The 18,118-nt window shown below is 44.4% G+C and overlaps 32 non-coding genes across 32 annotated transcripts; all 32 read left to right on the forward strand.

Annotated features, from left to right (window-relative positions):
- Window positions 1-230: 230 nt before the first annotated feature.
- LOC121907749 lies at window positions 231-349 on the forward strand. The gene has a single exon (XR_006098995.1). It is a non-coding gene; the product is annotated as a 5S ribosomal RNA (ribosomal RNA).
- A 448-nt stretch (window positions 350-797) lies between these two features.
- On the forward strand, window positions 798-916 carry LOC121907750. Its single transcript, XR_006098996.1, has one exon. It is a non-coding gene; the product is annotated as a 5S ribosomal RNA (ribosomal RNA).
- A 451-nt stretch (window positions 917-1,367) lies between these two features.
- Window positions 1,368-1,486, forward strand: LOC121907751. Its single transcript, XR_006098997.1, has one exon. It is a non-coding gene; the product is annotated as a 5S ribosomal RNA (ribosomal RNA).
- Window positions 1,487-1,927: 441 nt separating this feature from the next.
- LOC121907752 lies at window positions 1,928-2,046 on the forward strand. Its single transcript, XR_006098998.1, has one exon. It is a non-coding gene; the product is annotated as a 5S ribosomal RNA (ribosomal RNA).
- Window positions 2,047-2,494: 448 nt separating this feature from the next.
- LOC121907753 lies at window positions 2,495-2,613 on the forward strand. The gene has a single exon (XR_006098999.1). It is a non-coding gene; the product is annotated as a 5S ribosomal RNA (ribosomal RNA).
- A 451-nt stretch (window positions 2,614-3,064) lies between these two features.
- LOC121907754 lies at window positions 3,065-3,183 on the forward strand. Its single transcript, XR_006099000.1, has one exon. It is a non-coding gene; the product is annotated as a 5S ribosomal RNA (ribosomal RNA).
- A 441-nt stretch (window positions 3,184-3,624) lies between these two features.
- Window positions 3,625-3,743, forward strand: LOC121907755. The gene has a single exon (XR_006099001.1). It is a non-coding gene; the product is annotated as a 5S ribosomal RNA (ribosomal RNA).
- Window positions 3,744-4,191: 448 nt separating this feature from the next.
- On the forward strand, window positions 4,192-4,310 carry LOC121907757. Its single transcript, XR_006099003.1, has one exon. It is a non-coding gene; the product is annotated as a 5S ribosomal RNA (ribosomal RNA).
- Window positions 4,311-4,747: 437 nt separating this feature from the next.
- Window positions 4,748-4,866, forward strand: LOC121907758. Its single transcript, XR_006099004.1, has one exon. It is a non-coding gene; the product is annotated as a 5S ribosomal RNA (ribosomal RNA).
- Window positions 4,867-5,317: 451 nt separating this feature from the next.
- Window positions 5,318-5,436, forward strand: LOC121907759. Its single transcript, XR_006099005.1, has one exon. It is a non-coding gene; the product is annotated as a 5S ribosomal RNA (ribosomal RNA).
- Window positions 5,437-5,877: 441 nt separating this feature from the next.
- On the forward strand, window positions 5,878-5,996 carry LOC121907760. The gene has a single exon (XR_006099006.1). It is a non-coding gene; the product is annotated as a 5S ribosomal RNA (ribosomal RNA).
- A 448-nt stretch (window positions 5,997-6,444) lies between these two features.
- Window positions 6,445-6,563, forward strand: LOC121907761. Its single transcript, XR_006099007.1, has one exon. It is a non-coding gene; the product is annotated as a 5S ribosomal RNA (ribosomal RNA).
- Window positions 6,564-7,000: 437 nt separating this feature from the next.
- On the forward strand, window positions 7,001-7,119 carry LOC121907762. The gene has a single exon (XR_006099008.1). It is a non-coding gene; the product is annotated as a 5S ribosomal RNA (ribosomal RNA).
- Window positions 7,120-7,567: 448 nt separating this feature from the next.
- LOC121907763 lies at window positions 7,568-7,686 on the forward strand. Its single transcript, XR_006099009.1, has one exon. It is a non-coding gene; the product is annotated as a 5S ribosomal RNA (ribosomal RNA).
- A 448-nt stretch (window positions 7,687-8,134) lies between these two features.
- LOC121907765 lies at window positions 8,135-8,253 on the forward strand. The gene has a single exon (XR_006099010.1). It is a non-coding gene; the product is annotated as a 5S ribosomal RNA (ribosomal RNA).
- Window positions 8,254-8,690: 437 nt separating this feature from the next.
- LOC121907766 lies at window positions 8,691-8,809 on the forward strand. Its single transcript, XR_006099011.1, has one exon. It is a non-coding gene; the product is annotated as a 5S ribosomal RNA (ribosomal RNA).
- Window positions 8,810-9,246: 437 nt separating this feature from the next.
- Window positions 9,247-9,365, forward strand: LOC121907767. The gene has a single exon (XR_006099012.1). It is a non-coding gene; the product is annotated as a 5S ribosomal RNA (ribosomal RNA).
- A 441-nt stretch (window positions 9,366-9,806) lies between these two features.
- LOC121907769 lies at window positions 9,807-9,925 on the forward strand. The gene has a single exon (XR_006099014.1). It is a non-coding gene; the product is annotated as a 5S ribosomal RNA (ribosomal RNA).
- A 448-nt stretch (window positions 9,926-10,373) lies between these two features.
- LOC121907770 lies at window positions 10,374-10,492 on the forward strand. The gene has a single exon (XR_006099015.1). It is a non-coding gene; the product is annotated as a 5S ribosomal RNA (ribosomal RNA).
- A 437-nt stretch (window positions 10,493-10,929) lies between these two features.
- On the forward strand, window positions 10,930-11,048 carry LOC121907771. Its single transcript, XR_006099016.1, has one exon. It is a non-coding gene; the product is annotated as a 5S ribosomal RNA (ribosomal RNA).
- A 441-nt stretch (window positions 11,049-11,489) lies between these two features.
- LOC121907772 lies at window positions 11,490-11,608 on the forward strand. The gene has a single exon (XR_006099017.1). It is a non-coding gene; the product is annotated as a 5S ribosomal RNA (ribosomal RNA).
- A 448-nt stretch (window positions 11,609-12,056) lies between these two features.
- Window positions 12,057-12,175, forward strand: LOC121907773. Its single transcript, XR_006099018.1, has one exon. It is a non-coding gene; the product is annotated as a 5S ribosomal RNA (ribosomal RNA).
- Window positions 12,176-12,616: 441 nt separating this feature from the next.
- LOC121907839 lies at window positions 12,617-12,735 on the forward strand. The gene has a single exon (XR_006099081.1). It is a non-coding gene; the product is annotated as a 5S ribosomal RNA (ribosomal RNA).
- A 448-nt stretch (window positions 12,736-13,183) lies between these two features.
- Window positions 13,184-13,302, forward strand: LOC121907774. Its single transcript, XR_006099019.1, has one exon. It is a non-coding gene; the product is annotated as a 5S ribosomal RNA (ribosomal RNA).
- A 437-nt stretch (window positions 13,303-13,739) lies between these two features.
- Window positions 13,740-13,858, forward strand: LOC121907775. Its single transcript, XR_006099020.1, has one exon. It is a non-coding gene; the product is annotated as a 5S ribosomal RNA (ribosomal RNA).
- A 448-nt stretch (window positions 13,859-14,306) lies between these two features.
- LOC121907776 lies at window positions 14,307-14,425 on the forward strand. Its single transcript, XR_006099021.1, has one exon. It is a non-coding gene; the product is annotated as a 5S ribosomal RNA (ribosomal RNA).
- Window positions 14,426-14,866: 441 nt separating this feature from the next.
- On the forward strand, window positions 14,867-14,985 carry LOC121907777. The gene has a single exon (XR_006099022.1). It is a non-coding gene; the product is annotated as a 5S ribosomal RNA (ribosomal RNA).
- Window positions 14,986-15,433: 448 nt separating this feature from the next.
- LOC121907778 lies at window positions 15,434-15,552 on the forward strand. Its single transcript, XR_006099023.1, has one exon. It is a non-coding gene; the product is annotated as a 5S ribosomal RNA (ribosomal RNA).
- Window positions 15,553-15,993: 441 nt separating this feature from the next.
- Window positions 15,994-16,112, forward strand: LOC121907780. Its single transcript, XR_006099025.1, has one exon. It is a non-coding gene; the product is annotated as a 5S ribosomal RNA (ribosomal RNA).
- A 448-nt stretch (window positions 16,113-16,560) lies between these two features.
- Window positions 16,561-16,679, forward strand: LOC121907781. The gene has a single exon (XR_006099026.1). It is a non-coding gene; the product is annotated as a 5S ribosomal RNA (ribosomal RNA).
- Window positions 16,680-17,116: 437 nt separating this feature from the next.
- LOC121907782 lies at window positions 17,117-17,235 on the forward strand. Its single transcript, XR_006099027.1, has one exon. It is a non-coding gene; the product is annotated as a 5S ribosomal RNA (ribosomal RNA).
- Window positions 17,236-17,676: 441 nt separating this feature from the next.
- On the forward strand, window positions 17,677-17,795 carry LOC121907783. The gene has a single exon (XR_006099028.1). It is a non-coding gene; the product is annotated as a 5S ribosomal RNA (ribosomal RNA).
- Window positions 17,796-18,118: the final 323 nt, after the last annotated feature.

The raw sequence follows: 18,118 nt of genomic DNA on the forward strand, positions 1-18,118 counted from the left end.
AATATAGCAGAGATAAGAAGTATTTCAAGGCATTGTATAGGGATGATGAGGAATAATATAGGAGACAGCTTACATATGGCTGATAGTATGACGCCATCCGTGATATTTGACGTGTGTCTTTTCCACACTGAATGGCAGTGGATGACAGTGGGATCTTCACCTGTTAGACAGCGACGAATAGGAGGAGCCCGCGCGCATCTTTAAATAGGCTGTTTGCTGCCTCTTCTCTCGCTTACGGCCATACCACCCTGAACACGCCCGATCTCGTCTGATCTCGGAAGCTAAGCAGGGTCGGGCCTGGTTAGTACTTGGATGGGAGACCGCCTGGGAATACCAGGTGCTGTAAGCTTTTTCTTCTCATCTGTCATCAGCAGCTAAACAGGAGTTAAAGGTGAAAAGCAAAGCACATCTATGAACTGACATTTACTAACCACTAAGGGATGAAAAACACATATTTATCCGGTTCATTACACATCACAAAGGATATAAGATGCTGTTTTTTGTACAATAAAATGAATGGAGTATTGTGCACAAATAATTCTAATGCCAACACATAGGGATAGAGTAAATATAGCAGAGATAAGAAGTATTTCAAGGCATTGTATAGGGATGATGAGGAATAATATAGAAGGCAGATTGAATATGGTTGATAGTATGACTTCATCCGTGATATGTGACGTGTGTCTTTTCCACACTGAATGGCAGTGGATGACAGTGGGATCTTCACCTGTTAGATAGCGACGAATAGGAGGAGCCCGCGCGCATCTTTAAATAGGCTGTTTGCTGCCTCTTCTCTCGCTTACGGCCATACCACCCTGAACACGCCCGATCTCGTCTGATCTCGGAAGCTAAGCAGGGTCGGGCCTGGTTAGTACTTGGATGGGAGACCGCCTGGGAATACCAGGTGCTGTAAGCTTTTTCTTCTCATCTGTCATCATCAGCAGCTAAACAGGAGTTAAAGGTGAAAAGCAAAGCACATCTATGAACTGACATTTACTAACCACTAAGGGATGAAAAACACATATTTATCCGGTTCATTACACATCACAAAGGATATAAGATGCTGTTTTTTGTACAATAAAATGAATGGAGTATTGTGCACAAATAATTCTAATGCCAACACATAGGGATAGAGTAAATATAGCAGAGATAAGAAGTATTTCAAGGCATTGTATAGGGATGATGAGGAATAATATAGGAGACAGATTACATATGGCTGATAGTATGACGCCATCCGTGATATTTGACGTGTGTCTTTTCCACACTGAATGGCAGTGGATGACAGTGGGATCTTCACCTGTTAGACAGCGACGAATAGGAGGAGCCCGCGCGCATCTTTAAATAGGCTGTTTGCTGCCTATTCTCTCGCTTACGGCCATACCACCCTGAACACGCCCGATCTCGTCTGATCTCGGAAGCTAAGCAGGGTCGGGCCTGGTTAGTACTTGGATGGGAGACCGCCTGGGAATACCAGGTGCTGTAAGCTTTTTCTTCTCATCTGTCATCAACGGAGGGCGCTGCTGCTCCAGTAGTGCTCACAGGTGTCTGGGAAAGAGAGCTGCACTTTCTTATTTCTTTCACACAGATTGTGGGAGAAGAGAAAGGATTAATTCGAGGCAGATTACATATTTTGCACAAAACATTGAATGGAGCATTGTGCACAAATAATTCTAATGCCAACACATAGGGATAGAGTAAATATAGCAGAGATAAGAAGTATTTCAAGGCATTGTATAGGGATGATGAGGAATAATATAGGAGACAGATTACATATGGCTGATAGTATGACGCCATCCGTGATATGTGACGTGTGTCTTTTCCACACTGAATGGCAGTGGATGACAGTGGGATCTTCACCTTCTAGATAGCGACGAATAGGAGGAGCCCGCGCGCATCTTTAAATAGGCTGTTTGCTGCCTCTTCTCTCGCTTACGGCCATACCACCCTGAACACGCCCGATCTCGTCTGATCTCGGAAGCTAAGCAGGGTCGGGCCTGGTTAGTACTTGGATGGGAGACCGCCTGGGAATACCAGGTGCTGTAAGCTTTTTCTTCTCATCTGTCATCAGCAGCTAAACAGGAGTTAAAGGTGAAAAGCAAAGCACATCTATGAACTGACATTTACTAACCACTAAGGGATGAAAAACACATATTTATCCGGTTCATTACACATCACAAAGGATATAAGATGCTGTTTTTTGTACAATAAAATGAATGGAGTATTGTGCACAAATAATTCTAATGCCAACACATAGGGATAGAGTAAATATAGCAGAGATAAGAAGTATTTCAAGGCATTGTATAGGGATGATGAGGAATAATATAGAAGGCAGATTGAATATGGTTGATAGTATGACTTCATCCGTGATATGTGACGTGTGTCTTTTCCACACTGAATGGCAGTGGATGACAGTGGGATCTTCACCTGTTAGATAGCGACGAATAGGAGGAGCCCGCGCGCATCTTTAAATAGGCTGTTTGCTGCCTCTTCTCTCGCTTACGGCCATACCACCCTGAACACGCCCGATCTCGTCTGATCTCGGAAGCTAAGCAGGGTCGGGCCTGGTTAGTACTTGGATGGGAGACCGCCTGGGAATACCAGGTGCTGTAAGCTTTTTCTTCTCATCTGTCATCATCAGCAGCTAAACAGGAGTTAAAGGTGAAAAGCAAAGCACATCTATGAACTGACATTTACTAACCACTAAGGGATGAAAAACACATATTTATCCGGTTCATTACACATCACAAAGGATATAAGATGCTGTTTTTTGTACAATAAAATGAATGGAGTATTGTGCACAAATAATTCTAATGCCAACACATAGGGATAGAGTAAATATAGCAGAGATAAGAAGTATTTCAAGGCATTGTATAGGGATGATGAGGAATAATATAGGAGACAGATTACATATGGCTGATAGTATGACGCCATCCGTGATATTTGACGTGTGTCTTTTCCACACTGAATGGCAGTGGATGACAGTGGGATCTTCACCTGTTAGACAGCGACGAATAGGAGGAGCCCGCGCGCATCTTTAAATAGGCTGTTTGCTGCCTATTCTCTCGCTTACGGCCATACCACCCTGAACACGCCCGATCTCGTCTGATCTCGGAAGCTAAGCAGGGTCGGGCCTGGTTAGTACTTGGATGGGAGACCGCCTGGGAATACCAGGTGCTGTAAGCTTTTTCTTCTCATCTGTCATCAACGGAGGGCGCTGCTGCTCCAGTAGTGCTCACAGGTGTCTGGGAAAGAGAGCTGCACTTTCTTATTTCTTTCACACAGATTGTGGGAGAAGAGAAAGGATTAATTCGAGGCAGATTACATATTTTGCACAAAACATTGAATGGAGCATTGTGCACAAATAATTCTAATGCCAACACATAGGGATAGAGTAAATATAGCAGAGATAAGAAGTATTTCAAGGCATTGTATAGGGATGATGAGGAATAATATAGGAGACAGATTACATATGGCTGATAGTATGACGCCATCCGTGATATGTGACGTGTGTCTTTTCCACACTGAATGGCAGTGGATGACAGTGGGATCTTCACCTTCTAGATAGCGATGAATAGGAGGAGCCCGCGCGCATCTTTAAATAGGCTGTTTGCTGCCTCTTCTCTCGCTTACGGCCATACCACCCTGAACACGCCCGATCTCGTCTGATCTCGGAAGCTAAGCAGGGTCGGGCCTGGTTAGTACTTGGATGGGAGACCGCCTGGGAATACCAGGTGCTGTAAGCTTTTTCTTCTCATCTGTCATCAGCAGCTAAACAGGAGTTAAAGGTGAAAAGCAAAGCACATCTATGAACTGACATTTACTAACCACTAAGGGATGAAAAACACATATTTATCCGGTTCATTACAGATCACAAAGGATATAAGATGCTGTTTTTTGTACAATAAAATGAATGGAGTATTGTGCACAAATAATCATAATGCCAACACATAGGGATAGAGTAAATATAGCAGAGATAACGAGTATTTCAATGCATTGTATAGGGATGATGAGGAATAATATAGAAGGCAGATTACATATGGCTGATAGTATGACGCCATCCGTGACATTTGACGTGTGTCTTTTCCACACTGAATGGCAGTGGATGAAAGTGGGATCTTGATTCATAAGACAGCGACGAATAGGAGGAGCCCGCGCGCATCTTTAAATAGGCTGTTTGCTGCCTCTTCTCTCGCTTACGGCCATACCACCCTGAACACGCCCGATCTCGTCTGATCTCGGAAGCTAAGCAGGGTCGGGCCTGGTTAGTACTTGGATGGGAGACCGCCTGGGAATACCAGGTGCTGTAAGCTTTTTCTTCTCATCTGTCATCAACGGAGGGCGCTGCTGCTCCAGTAGTGCTCACAGGCGGGAAAGAGAGCTGCACTTTCTTATTTCTTTCACACACACTGTGGGAGAAGAAAAACCACTAATTCCAGGCAGATTACATATTTTGCACAAAACATTGAATGGAGCATTGTGTACAAATAATTCTAATGCCAACACATAGGGATAGAGTAAATATAGCAGTGATAAGAAGTATTTCAAGGCATTGTATAGGGATGATGAGGAATAATATAGGAGACAGATTACATATGGCTGATAGTATGACGCCATCCGTGATATGTGACGTGTGTCTTTTCCACACTGAATGGCAGTGGATGACAGTGGGATCTTCACCTGTTAGATAGCGACGAATAGGAGGAGCCCGCGCGCATCTTTAAATAGGCTGTTTGCTGCCTCTTCTCTCGCTTACGGCCATACCACCCTGAACACGCCCGATCTCGTCTGATCTCGGAAGCTAAGCAGGGTCGGGCCTGGTTAGTACTTGGATGGGAGACCGCCTGGGAATACCAGGTGCTGTAAGCTTTTTCTTCTCATCTGTCATCATCAGCAGCTAAACAGGAGTTAAAGGTGAAAAGCAAAGCACATCTATGAACTGACATTTACTAACCACTAAGGGATGAAAAACACATATTTATCCGGTTCATTACAGATCACAAAGGATATAAGATGCTGTTTTTTGTACAATAAAATGAATGGAGTATTGTGCACAAATAATTCTAATGCCAACACATAGGGATAGAGTAAATATAGCAGAGATAAGAAGTATTTCAAGGCATTGTATAGGGATGATGAGGAATAATATAGGAGACAGATTACATATGGCTGATAGTATGACGCCATCCGTGATATTTGACGTGTGTCTTTTCCACACTGAATGGCAGTGGATGACAGTGGGATCTTCACCTGTTAGACAGCGACGAATAGGAGGAGCCCGCGCGCATCTTTAAATAGGCTGTTTGCTGCCTATTCTCTCGCTTACGGCCATACCACCCTGAACACGCCCGATCTCGTCTGATCTCGGAAGCTAAGCAGGGTCGGGCCTGGTTAGTACTTGGATGGGAGACCGCCTGGGAATACCAGGTGCTGTAAGCTTTTTCTTCTCATCTGTCATCAACGGAGGGCGCTGCTGCTCCAGTAGTGCTCACAGGTGTCTGGGAAAGAGAGCTGCACTTTCTTATTTCTTTCACACAGATTGTGGGAGAAGAGAAAGGATTAATTCGAGGCAGATTACATATTTTGCACAAAACATTGAATGGAGCATTGTGCACAAATAATTCTAATGCCAACACATAGGGATAGAGTAAATATAGCAGAGATAAGAAGTATTTCAAGGCATTGTATAGGGATGATGAGGAATAATATAGGAGACAGATTACATATGGCTGATAGTATGACGCCATCCGTGATATGTGACGTGTGTCTTTTCCACACTGAATGGCAGTGGATGACAGTGGGATCTTCACCTTCTAGATAGCGACGAATAGGAGGAGCCCGCGCGCATCTTTAAATAGGCTGTTTGCTGCCTCTTCTCTCGCTTACGGCCATACCACCCTGAACACGCCCGATCTCGTCTGATCTCGGAAGCTAAGCAGGGTCGGGCCTGGTTAGTACTTGGATGGGAGACCGCCTGGGAATACCAGGTGCTGTAAGCTTTTTCTTCTCATCTGTCATCAGCAGCTAAACAGGAGTTAAAGGTGAAAAGCAAAGCACATCTATGAACTGACATTTACTAACCACTAAGGGATGAAAAACACATATTTATCCGGTTCATTACAGATCACAAAGGATATAAGATGCTGTTTTTTGTACAATAAAATGAATGGAGTATTGTGCACAAATAATCATAATGCCAACACATAGGGATAGAGTAAATATAGCAGAGATAACGAGTATTTCAATGCATTGTATAGGGATGATGAGGAATAATATAGAAGGCAGATTACATATGGCTGATAGTATGACGCCATCCGTGACATTTGACGTGTGTCTTTTCCACACTGAATGGCAGTGGATGAAAGTGGGATCTTGATTCATAAGACAGCGACGAATAGGAGGAGCCCGCGCGCATCTTTAAATAGGCTGTTTGCTGCCTCTTCTCTCGCTTACGGCCATACCACCCTGAACACGCCCGATCTCGTCTGATCTCGGAAGCTAAGCAGGGTCGGGCCTGGTTAGTACTTGGATGGGAGACCGCCTGGGAATACCAGGTGCTGTAAGCTTTTTCTTCTCATCTGTCATCAACGGAGGGCGCTGCTGCTCCAGTAGTGCTCACAGGCGGGAAAGAGAGCTGCACTTTCTTATTTCTTTCACACACACTGTGGGAGAAGAAAAACCACTAATTCCAGGCAGATTACATATTTTGCACAAAACATTGAATGGAGCATTGTGCACAAATAATTCTAATGCCAACACATAGGGATAGAGTAAATATAGCAGAGATAAGAAGTATTTCAAGGCATTGTATAGGGATGATGAGGAATAATATAGGAGACAGATTACATATGGCTGATAGTATGACGCCATCCGTGATATGTGACGTGTGTCTTTTCCACACTGAATGGCAGTGGATGACAGTGGGATCTTCACCTGTTAGATAGCGACGAATAGGAGGAGCCCGCGCGCATCTTTAAATAGGCTGTTTGCTGCCTCTTCTCTCGCTTACGGCCATACCACCCTGAACACGCCCGATCTCGTCTGATCTCGGAAGCTAAGCAGGGTCGGGCCTGGTTAGTACTTGGATGGGAGACCGCCTGGGAATACCAGGTGCTGTAAGCTTTTTCTTCTCATCTGTCATCAGCAGCTAAACAGGAGTTAAAGGTGAAAAGCAAAGCACATCTATGAACTGACATTTACTAACCACTAAGGGATGAAAAACACATATTTATCCGGTTCATTACACATCACAAAGGATATAAGATGCTGTTTTTTGTACAATAAAATGAATGGAGTATTGTGCACAAATAATTCTAATGCCAACACATAGGGATAGAGTAAATATAGCAGAGATAAGAAGTATTTCAAGGCATTGTATAGGGATGATGAGGAATAATATAGGAGACAGATTACATATGGCTGATAGTATGACGCCATCCGTGATATGTGACGTGTGTCTTTTCCACACTGAATGGCAGTGGATGACAGTGGGATCTTCACCTTCTAGATAGCGACGAATAGGAGGAGCCCGCGCGCATCTTTAAATAGGCTGTTTGCTGCCTCTTCTCTCGCTTACGGCCATACCACCCTGAACACGCCCGATCTCGTCTGATCTCGGAAGCTAAGCAGGGTCGGGCCTGGTTAGTACTTGGATGGGAGACCGCCTGGGAATACCAGGTGCTGTAAGCTTTTTCTTCTCATCTGTCATCAGCAGCTAAACAGGAGTTAAAGGTGAAAAGCAAAGCACATCTATGAACTGACATTTACTAACCACTAAGGGATGAAAAACACATATTTATCCGGTTCATTACACATCACAAAGGATATAAGATGCTGTTTTTTGTACAATAAAATGAATGGAGTATTGTGCACAAATAATTCTAATGCCAACACATAGGGATAGAGTAAATATAGCAGAGATAAGAAGTATTTCAAGGCATTGTATAGGGATGATGAGGAATAATATAGGAGACAGATTACATATGGCTGATAGTATGACGCCATCCGTGATATGTGACGTGTGTCTTTTCCACACTGAATGGCAGTGGATGACAGTGGGATCTTGATTCATAAGACAGCGACGAATAGGAGGAGCCCGCGCGCATCTTTAAATAGGCTGTTTGCTGCCTCTTCTCTCGCTTACGGCCATACCACCCTGAACACGCCCGATCTCGTCTGATCTCGGAAGCTAAGCAGGGTCGGGCCTGGTTAGTACTTGGATGGGAGACCGCCTGGGAATACCAGGTGCTGTAAGCTTTTTCTTCTCATCTGTCATCAACGGAGGGCGCTGCTGCTCCAGTAGTGCTCACAGGCGGGAAAGAGAGCTGCACTTTCTTATTTCTTTCACACACACTGTGGGAGAAGAAAAACCACTAATTCCAGGCAGATTACATATTTTGCACAAAACATTGAATGGAGCATTGTGCACAAATAATTCTAATGCCAACACATAGGGATAGAGTAAATATAGCAGTGATAAGAAGTATTTCAAGGCATTGTATAGGGATGATGAGGAATAATATAGGAGACAGATTACATATGGCTGATAGTATGACGCCATCCGTGATATGTGACGTGTGTCTTTTCCACACTGAATGGCAGTGGATGACAGTGGGATCTTGATTCATAAGACAGCGACGAATAGGAGGAGCCCGCGCGCATCTTTAAATAGGCTGTTTGCTGCCTCTTCTCTCGCTTACGGCCATACCACCCTGAACACGCCCGATCTCGTCTGATCTCGGAAGCTAAGCAGGGTCGGGCCTGGTTAGTACTTGGATGGGAGACCGCCTGGGAATACCAGGTGCTGTAAGCTTTTTCTTCTCATCTGTCATCAACGGAGGGCGCTGCTGCTCCAGTAGTGCTCACAGGCGGGAAAGAGAGCTGCACTTTCTTATTTCTTTCACACACACTGTGGGAGAAGAAAAACCACTAATTCCAGGCAGATTACATATTTTGCACAAAACATTGAATGGAGCATTGTGCACAAATAATTCTAATGCCAACACATAGGGATAGAGTAAATATAGCAGTGATAAGAAGTATTTCAAGGCATTGTATAGGGATGATGAGGAATAATATAGGAGACAGATTACATATGGCTGATAGTATGACGCCATCCGTGATATGTGACGTGTGTCTTTTCCACACTGAATGGCAGTGGATGACAGTGGGATCTTCACCTGTTAGATAGCGACGAATAGGAGGAGCCCGCGCGCATCTTTAAATAGGCTGTTTGCTGCCTCTTCTCTCGCTTACGGCCATACCACCCTGAACACGCCCGATCTCGTCTGATCTCGGAAGCTAAGCAGGGTCGGGCCTGGTTAGTACTTGGATGGGAGACCGCCTGGGAATACCAGGTGCTGTAAGCTTTTTCTTCTCATCTGTCATCAACGGAGGGCGCTGCTGCTCCAGTAGTGCTCACAGGTGTCTGGGAAAGAGAGCTGCACTTTCTTATTTCTTTCACACAGATTGTGGGAGAAGAGAAAGGATTAATTCGAGGCAGATTACATATTTTGCACAAAACATTGAATGGAGCATTGTGCACAAATAATTCTAATGCCAACACATAGGGATAGAGTAAATATAGCAGAGATAAGAAGTATTTCAAGGCATTGTATAGGGATGATGAGGAATAATATAGGAGACAGATTACATATGGCTGATAGTATGACGCCATCCGTGATATGTGACGTGTGTCTTTTCCACACTGAATGGCAGTGGATGACAGTGGGATCTTCACCTTCTAGATAGCGACGAATAGGAGGAGCCCGCGCGCATCTTTAAATAGGCTGTTTGCTGCCTCTTCTCTCGCTTACGGCCATACCACCCTGAACACGCCCGATCTCGTCTGATCTCGGAAGCTAAGCAGGGTCGGGCCTGGTTAGTACTTGGATGGGAGACCGCCTGGGAATACCAGGTGCTGTAAGCTTTTTCTTCTCATCTGTCATCAGCAGCTAAACAGGAGTTAAAGGTGAAAAGCAAAGCACATCTATGAACTGACATTTACTAACCACTAAGGGATGAAAAACACATATTTATCCGGTTCATTACAGATCACAAAGGATATAAGATGCTGTTTTTTGTACAATAAAATGAATGGAGTATTGTGCACAAATAATCATAATGCCAACACATAGGGATAGAGTAAATATAGCAGAGATAACGAGTATTTCAATGCATTGTATAGGGATGATGAGGAATAATATAGAAGGCAGATTACATATGGCTGATAGTATGACGCCATCCGTGACATTTGACGTGTGTCTTTTCCACACTGAATGGCAGTGGATGAAAGTGGGATCTTGATTCATAAGACAGCGACGAATAGGAGGAGCCCGCGCGCATCTTTAAATAGGCTGTTTGCTGCCTCTTCTCTCGCTTACGGCCATACCACCCTGAACACGCCCGATCTCGTCTGATCTCGGAAGCTAAGCAGGGTCGGGCCTGGTTAGTACTTGGATGGGAGACCGCCTGGGAATACCAGGTGCTGTAAGCTTTTTCTTCTCATCTGTCATCAACGGAGGGCGCTGCTGCTCCAGTAGTGCTCACAGGCGGGAAAGAGAGCTGCACTTTCTTATTTCTTTCACACACACTGTGGGAGAAGAAAAACCACTAATTCCAGGCAGATTACATATTTTGCACAAAACATTGAATGGAGCATTGTGTACAAATAATTCTAATGCCAACACATAGGGATAGAGTAAATATAGCAGTGATAAGAAGTATTTCAAGGCATTGTATAGGGATGATGAGGAATAATATAGGAGACAGATTACATATGGCTGATAGTATGACGCCATCCGTGATATGTGACGTGTGTCTTTTCCACACTGAATGGCAGTGGATGACAGTGGGATCTTCACCTGTTAGATAGCGACGAATAGGAGGAGCCCGCGCGCATCTTTAAATAGGCTGTTTGCTGCCTCTTCTCTCGCTTACGGCCATACCACCCTGAACACGCCCGATCTCGTCTGATCTCGGAAGCTAAGCAGGGTCGGGCCTGGTTAGTACTTGGATGGGAGACCGCCTGGGAATACCAGGTGCTGTAAGCTTTTTCTTCTCATCTGTCATCAACGGAGGGCGCTGCTCCTCCAGTAGTGCTCACAGGTGTCTGGGAAAGAGAGCTGCACTTTCTTATTTCTTTCACACAGATTGTGGGAGAAGAGAAAGGATTAATTCGAGGCAGATTACATATTTTGCACAAAACATTGAATGGAGCATTGTGCACAAATAATTCTAATGCCAACACATAGGGATAGAGTAAATATAGCAGTGATAAGAAGTATTTCAAGGCATTGTATAGGGATGATGAGGAATAATATAGGAGACAGATTACATATGGCTGATAGTATGACGCCATCCGTGATATGTGACGTGTGTCTTTTCCACACTGAATGGCAGTGGATGACAGTGGGATCTTGATTCATAAGACAGCGACGAATAGGAGGAGCCCGCGCGCATCTTTAAATAGGCTGTTTGCTGCCTCTTCTCTCGCTTACGGCCATACCACCCTGAACACGCCCGATCTCGTCTGATCTCGGAAGCTAAGCAGGGTCGGGCCTGGTTAGTACTTGGATGGGAGACCGCCTGGGAATACCAGGTGCTGTAAGCTTTTTCTTCTCATCTGTCATCAGCAGCTAAACAGGAGTTAAAGGTGAAAAGCAAAGCACATCTATGAACTGACATTTACTAACCACTAAGGGATGAAAAACACATATTTATCCGGTTCATTACACATCACAAAGGATATAAGATGCTGTTTTTTGTACAATAAAATGAATGGAGTATTGTGCACAAATAATTCTAATGCCAACACATAGGGATAGAGTAAATATAGCAGAGATAAGAAGTATTTCAAGGCATTGTATAGGGATGATGAGGAATAATATAGGAGACAGATTACATATGGCTGATAGTATGACGCCATCCGTGATATGTGACGTGTGTCTTTTCCACACTGAATGGCAGTGGATGACAGTGGGATCTTCACCTGTTAGACAGCGACGAATAGGAGGAGCCCGCGCGCATCTTTAAATAGGCTGTTTGCTGCCTATTCTCTCGCTTACGGCCATACCACCCTGAACACGCCCGATCTCGTCTGATCTCGGAAGCTAAGCAGGGTCGGGCCTGGTTAGTACTTGGATGGGAGACCGCCTGGGAATACCAGGTGCTGTAAGCTTTTTCTTCTCATCTGTCATCAACGGAGGGCGCTGCTGCTCCAGTAGTGCTCACAGGTGTCTGGGAAAGAGAGCTGCACTTTCTTATTTCTTTCACACAGATTGTGGGAGAAGAGAAAGGATTAATTCGAGGCAGATTACATATTTTGCACAAAACATTGAATGGAGCATTGTGCACAAATAATTCTAATGCCAACACATAGGGATAGAGTAAATATAGCAGAGATAAGAAGTATTTCAAGGCATTGTATAGGGATGATGAGGAATAATATAGGAGACAGATTACATATGGCTGATAGTATGACGCCATCCGTGATATGTGACGTGTGTCTTTTCCACACTGAATGGCAGTGGATGACAGTGGGATCTTCACCTTCTAGATAGCGACGAATAGGAGGAGCCTGCGCGCATCTTTAAATAGGCTGTTTGCTGCCTCTTCTCTCGCTTACGGCCATACCACCCTGAACACGCCCGATCTCGTCTGATCTCGGAAGCTAAGCAGGGTCGGGCCTGGTTAGTACTTGGACGGGAGACCGCCTGGGAATACCAGGTGCTGTAAGCTTTTTCTTCTCATCTGTCATCAGCAGCTAAACAGGAGTTAAAGGTGAAAAGCAAAGCACATCTATGAACTGACATTTACTAACCACTAAGTGATGAAAAACACATATTTATCCGGTTCATTACAGATCACAAAGGATATAAGATGCTGTTTTTTGTACAATAAAATGAATGGAGTATTGTGCACAAATAATTCTAATGCCAACACATAGGGATAGAGTAAATATAGCAGAGATAACGAGTATTTCAATGCATTGTATAGGGATGATGAGGAATAATATAGAAGGCAGATTACATATGGCTGATAGTATGACGCCATCCGTGACATTTGACGTGTGTCTTTTCCACACTGAATGGCAGTGGATGAAAGTGGGATCTTGATTCATAAGACAGCGACGAATAGGAGGAGCCCGCGCGCATCTTTAAATAGGCTGTTTGCTGCCTCTTCTCTCGCTTACGGCCATACCACCCTGAACACGCCCGATCTCGTCTGATCTCGGAAGCTAAGCAGGGTCGGGCCTGGTTAGTACTTGGATGGGAGACCGCCTGGGAATACCAGGTGCTGTAAGCTTTTTCTTCTCATCTGTCATCAACGGAGGGCGCTGCTGCTCCAGTAGTGCTCACAGGCGGGAAAGAGAGCTGCACTTTCTTATTTCTTTCACACACACTGTGGGAGAAGAAAAACCACTAATTCCAGGCAGATTACATATTTTGCACAAAACATTGAATGGAGCATTGTGCACAAATAATTCTAATGCCAACACATAGGGATAGAGTAAATATAGCAGTGATAAGAAGTATTTCAAGGCATTGTATAGGGATGATGAGGAATAATATAGGAGACAGATTACATATGGCTGATAGTATGACGCCATCCGTGATATGTGACGTGTGTCTTTTCCACACTGAATGGCAGTGGATGACAGTGGGATCTTCACCTGTTAGATAGCGACGAATAGGAGGAGCCCGCGCGCATCTTTAAATAGGCTGTTTGCTGCCTCTTCTCTCGCTTACGGCCATACCACCCTGAACACGCCCGATCTCGTCTGATCTCGGAAGCTAAGCAGGGTCGGGCCTGGTTAGTACTTGGATGGGAGACCGCCTGGGAATACCAGGTGCTGTAAGCTTTTTCTTCTCATCTGTCATCAGCAGCTAAACAGGAGTTAAAGGTGAAAAGCAAAGCACATCTATGAACTGACATTTACTAACCACTAAGGGATGAAAAACACATATTTATCCGGTTCATTACACATCACAAAGGATATAAGATGCTGTTTTTTGTACAATAAAATGAATGGAGTATTGTGCACAAATAATTCTAATGCCAACACATAGGGATAGAGTAAATATAGCAGAGATAAGAAGTATTTCAAGGCATTGTATAGGGATGATGAGGAATAATATAGGAGACAGATTACATATGGCTGATAGTATGACGCCATCCGTGATATGTGACGTGTGTCTTTTCCACACTGAATGGCAGTGGATGACAGTGGGATCTTCACCTTCTAGATAGCGACGAATAGGAGGAGCCCGCGCGCATCTTTAAATAGGCTGTTTGCTGCCTCTTCTCTCGCTTACGGCCATACCACCCTGAACACGCCCGATCTCGTCTGATCTCGGAAGCTAAGCAGGGTCGGGCCTGGTTAGTACTTGGATGGGAGACCGCCTGGGAATACCAGGTGCTGTAAGCTTTTTCTTCTCATCTGTCATCAACGGAGGGCGCTGCTGCTCCAGTAGTGCTCACAGGTGTCTGGGAAAGAGAGCTGCACTTTCTTATTTCTTTCACACAGATTGTGGGAGAAGAGAAAGGATTAATTCGAGGCAGATTACATATTTTGCACAAAACATTGAATGGAGCATTGTGCACAAATAATTCTAATGCCAACACATAGGGATAGAGTAAATATAGCAGTGATAAGAAGTATTTCAAGGCATTGTATAGGGATGATGAGGAATAATATAGGAGACAGATTACATATGGCTGATAGTATGACGCCATCCGTGATATGTGACGTGTGTCTTTTCCACACTGAATGGCAGTGGATGACAGTGGGATCTTCACCTGTTAGATAGCGACGAATAGGAGGAGCCCGCGCGCATCTTTAAATAGGCTGTTTGCTGCCTCTTCTCTCGCTTACGGCCATACCACCCTGAACACGCCCGATCTCGTCTGATCTCGGAAGCTAAGCAGGGTCGGGCCTGGTTAGTACTTGGATGGGAGACCGCCTGGGAATACCAGGTGCTGTAAGCTTTTTCTTCTCATCTGTCATCAGCAGCTAAACAGGAGTTAAAGGTGAAAAGCAAAGCACATCTATGAACTGACATTTACTAACCACTAAGGGATGAAAAACACATATTTATCCGGTTCATTACACATCACAAAGGATATAAGATGCTGTTTTTTGTACAATAAAATGAATGGAGTATTGTGCACAAATAATTCTAATGCCAACACATAGGGATAGAGTAAATATAGCAGAGATAAGAAGTATTTCAAGGCATTGTATAGGGATGATGAGGAATAATATAGGAGACAGATTACATATGGCTGATAGTATGACGCCATCCGTGATATTTGACGTGTGTCTTTTCCACACTGAATGGCAGTGGATGACAGTGGGATCTTCACCTGTTAGACAGCGACGAATAGGAGGAGCCCGCGCGCATCTTTAAATAGGCTGTTTGCTGCCTATTCTCTCGCTTACGGCCATACCACCCTGAACACGCCCGATCTCGTCTGATCTCGGAAGCTAAGCAGGGTCGGGCCTGGTTAGTACTTGGATGGGAGACCGCCTGGGAATACCAGGTGCTGTAAGCTTTTTCTTCTCATCTGTCATCAACGGAGGGCGCTGCTGCTCCAGTAGTGCTCACAGGTGTCTGGGAAAGAGAGCTGCACTTTCTTATTTCTTTCACACAGATTGTGGGAGAAGAGAAAGGATTAATTCGAGGCAGATTACATATTTTGCACAAAACATTGAATGGAGCATTGTGCACAAATAATTCTAATGCCAACACATAGGGATAGAGTAAATATAGCAGAGATAAGAAGTATTTCAAGGCATTGTATAGGGATGATGAGGAATAATATAGGAGACAGATTACATATGGCTGATAGTATGACGCCATCCGTGATATGTGACGTGTGTCTTTTCCACACTGAATGGCAGTGGATGACAGTGGGATCTTCACCTTCTAGATAGCGACGAATAGGAGGAGCCCGCGCGCATCTTTAAATAGGCTGTTTGCTGCCTCTTCTCTCGCTTACGGCCATACCACCCTGAACACGCCCGATCTCGTCTGATCTCGGAAGCTAAGCAGGGTCGGGCCTGGTTAGTACTTGGATGGGAGACCGCCTGGGAATACCAGGTGCTGTAAGCTTTTTCTTCTCATCTGTCATCAGCAGCTAAACAGGAGTTAAAGGTGAAAAGCAAAGCACATCTATGAACTGACATTTACTAACCACTAAGGGATGAAAAACACATATTTATCCGGTTCATTACACATCACAAAGGATATAAGATGCTGTTTTTTGTACAATAAAATGAATGGAGTATTGTGCACAAATAATTCTAATGCCAACACATAGGGATAGAGTAAATATAGCAGAGATAAGAAGTATTTCAAGGCATTGTATAGGGATGATGAGGAATAATATAGGAGACAGATTACATATGGCTGATAGTATGACGCCATCCGTGATATGTGACGTGTGTCTTTTCCACACTGAATGGCAGTGGATGACAGTGGGATCTTGATTCATAAGACAGCGACGAATAGGAGGAGCCCGCGCGCATCTTTAAATAGGCTGTTTGCTGCCTCTTCTCTCGCTTACGGCCATACCACCCTGAACACGCCCGATCTCGTCTGATCTCGGAAGCTAAGCAGGGTCGGGCCTGGTTAGTACTTGGATGGGAGACCGCCTGGGAATACCAGGTGCTGTAAGCTTTTTCTTCTCATCTGTCATCAACGGAGGGCGCTGCTGCTCCAGTAGTGCTCACAGGCGGGAAAGAGAGCTGCACTTTCTTATTTCTTTCACACACACTGTGGGAGAAGAAAAACCACTAATTCCAGGCAGATTACATATTTTGCACAAAACATTGAATGGAGCATTGTGCACAAATAATTCTAATGCCAACACATAGGGATAGAGTAAATATAGCAGTGATAAGAAGTATTTCAAGGCATTGTATAGGGATGATGAGGAATAATATAGGAGACAGATTACATATGGCTGATAGTATGACGCCATCCGTGATATGTGACGTGTGTCTTTTCCACACTGAATGGCAGTGGATGACAGTGGGATCTTCACCTGTTAGATAGCGACGAATAGGAGGAGCCCGCGCGCATCTTTAAATAGGCTGTTTGCTGCCTCTTCTCTCGCTTACGGCCATACCACCCTGAACACGCCCGATCTCGTCTGATCTCGGAAGCTAAGCAGGGTCGGGCCTGGTTAGTACTTGGATGGGAGACCGCCTGGGAATACCAGGTGCTGTAAGCTTTTTCTTCTCATCTGTCATCAACGGAGGGCGCTGCTGCTCCAGTAGTGCTCACTGGTGTCTGGGAAAGAGAGCTGCACTTTCTTATTTCTTTCACACAGATTGTGGGAGAAGAGAAAGGATTAATTCGAGGCAGATTACATATTTTGCACAAAACATTGAATGGAGCATTGTGCACAAATAATTCTAATGCCAACACATAGGGATAGAGTAAATATAGCAGAGATAAGAAGTATTTCAAGGCATTGTATAGGGATGATGAGGAATAATATAGGAGACAGATTACATATGGCTGATAGTATGACGCCATCCGTGATATGTGACGTGTGTCTTTTCCACACTGAATGGCAGTGGATGACAGTGGGATCTTCACCTTCTAGATAGCGACGAATAGGAGGAGCCCGCGCGCATCTTTAAATAGGCTGTTTGCTGCCTCTTCTCTCGCTTACGGCCATACCACCCTGAACACGCCCGATCTCGTCTGATCTCGGAAGCTAAGCAGGGTCGGGCCTGGTTAGTACTTGGATGGGAGACCGCCTGGGAATACCAGGTGCTGTAAGCTTTTTCTTCTCATCTGTCATCAGCAGCTAAACAGGAGTTAAAGGTGAAAAGCAAAGCACATCTATGAACTGACATTTACTAACCACTAAGGGATGAAAAACACATATTTATCCGGTTCATTACAGATCACAAAGGATATAAGATGCTGTTTTTTGTACAATAAAATGAATGGAGTATTGTGCACAAATAATCATAATGCCAACACATAGGGATAGAGTAAATATAGCAGAGATAACGAGTATTTCAATGCATTGTATAGGGATGATGAGGAATAATATAGAAGGCAGATTACATATGGCTGATAGTATGACGCCATCCGTGACA

Source organism: Thunnus maccoyii, chromosome 11, assembly GCF_910596095.1.
Source record: "Thunnus maccoyii chromosome 11, fThuMac1.1, whole genome shotgun sequence".
Taxonomy (NCBI): Eukaryota; Metazoa; Chordata; class Actinopteri; order Scombriformes; family Scombridae; genus Thunnus; species Thunnus maccoyii.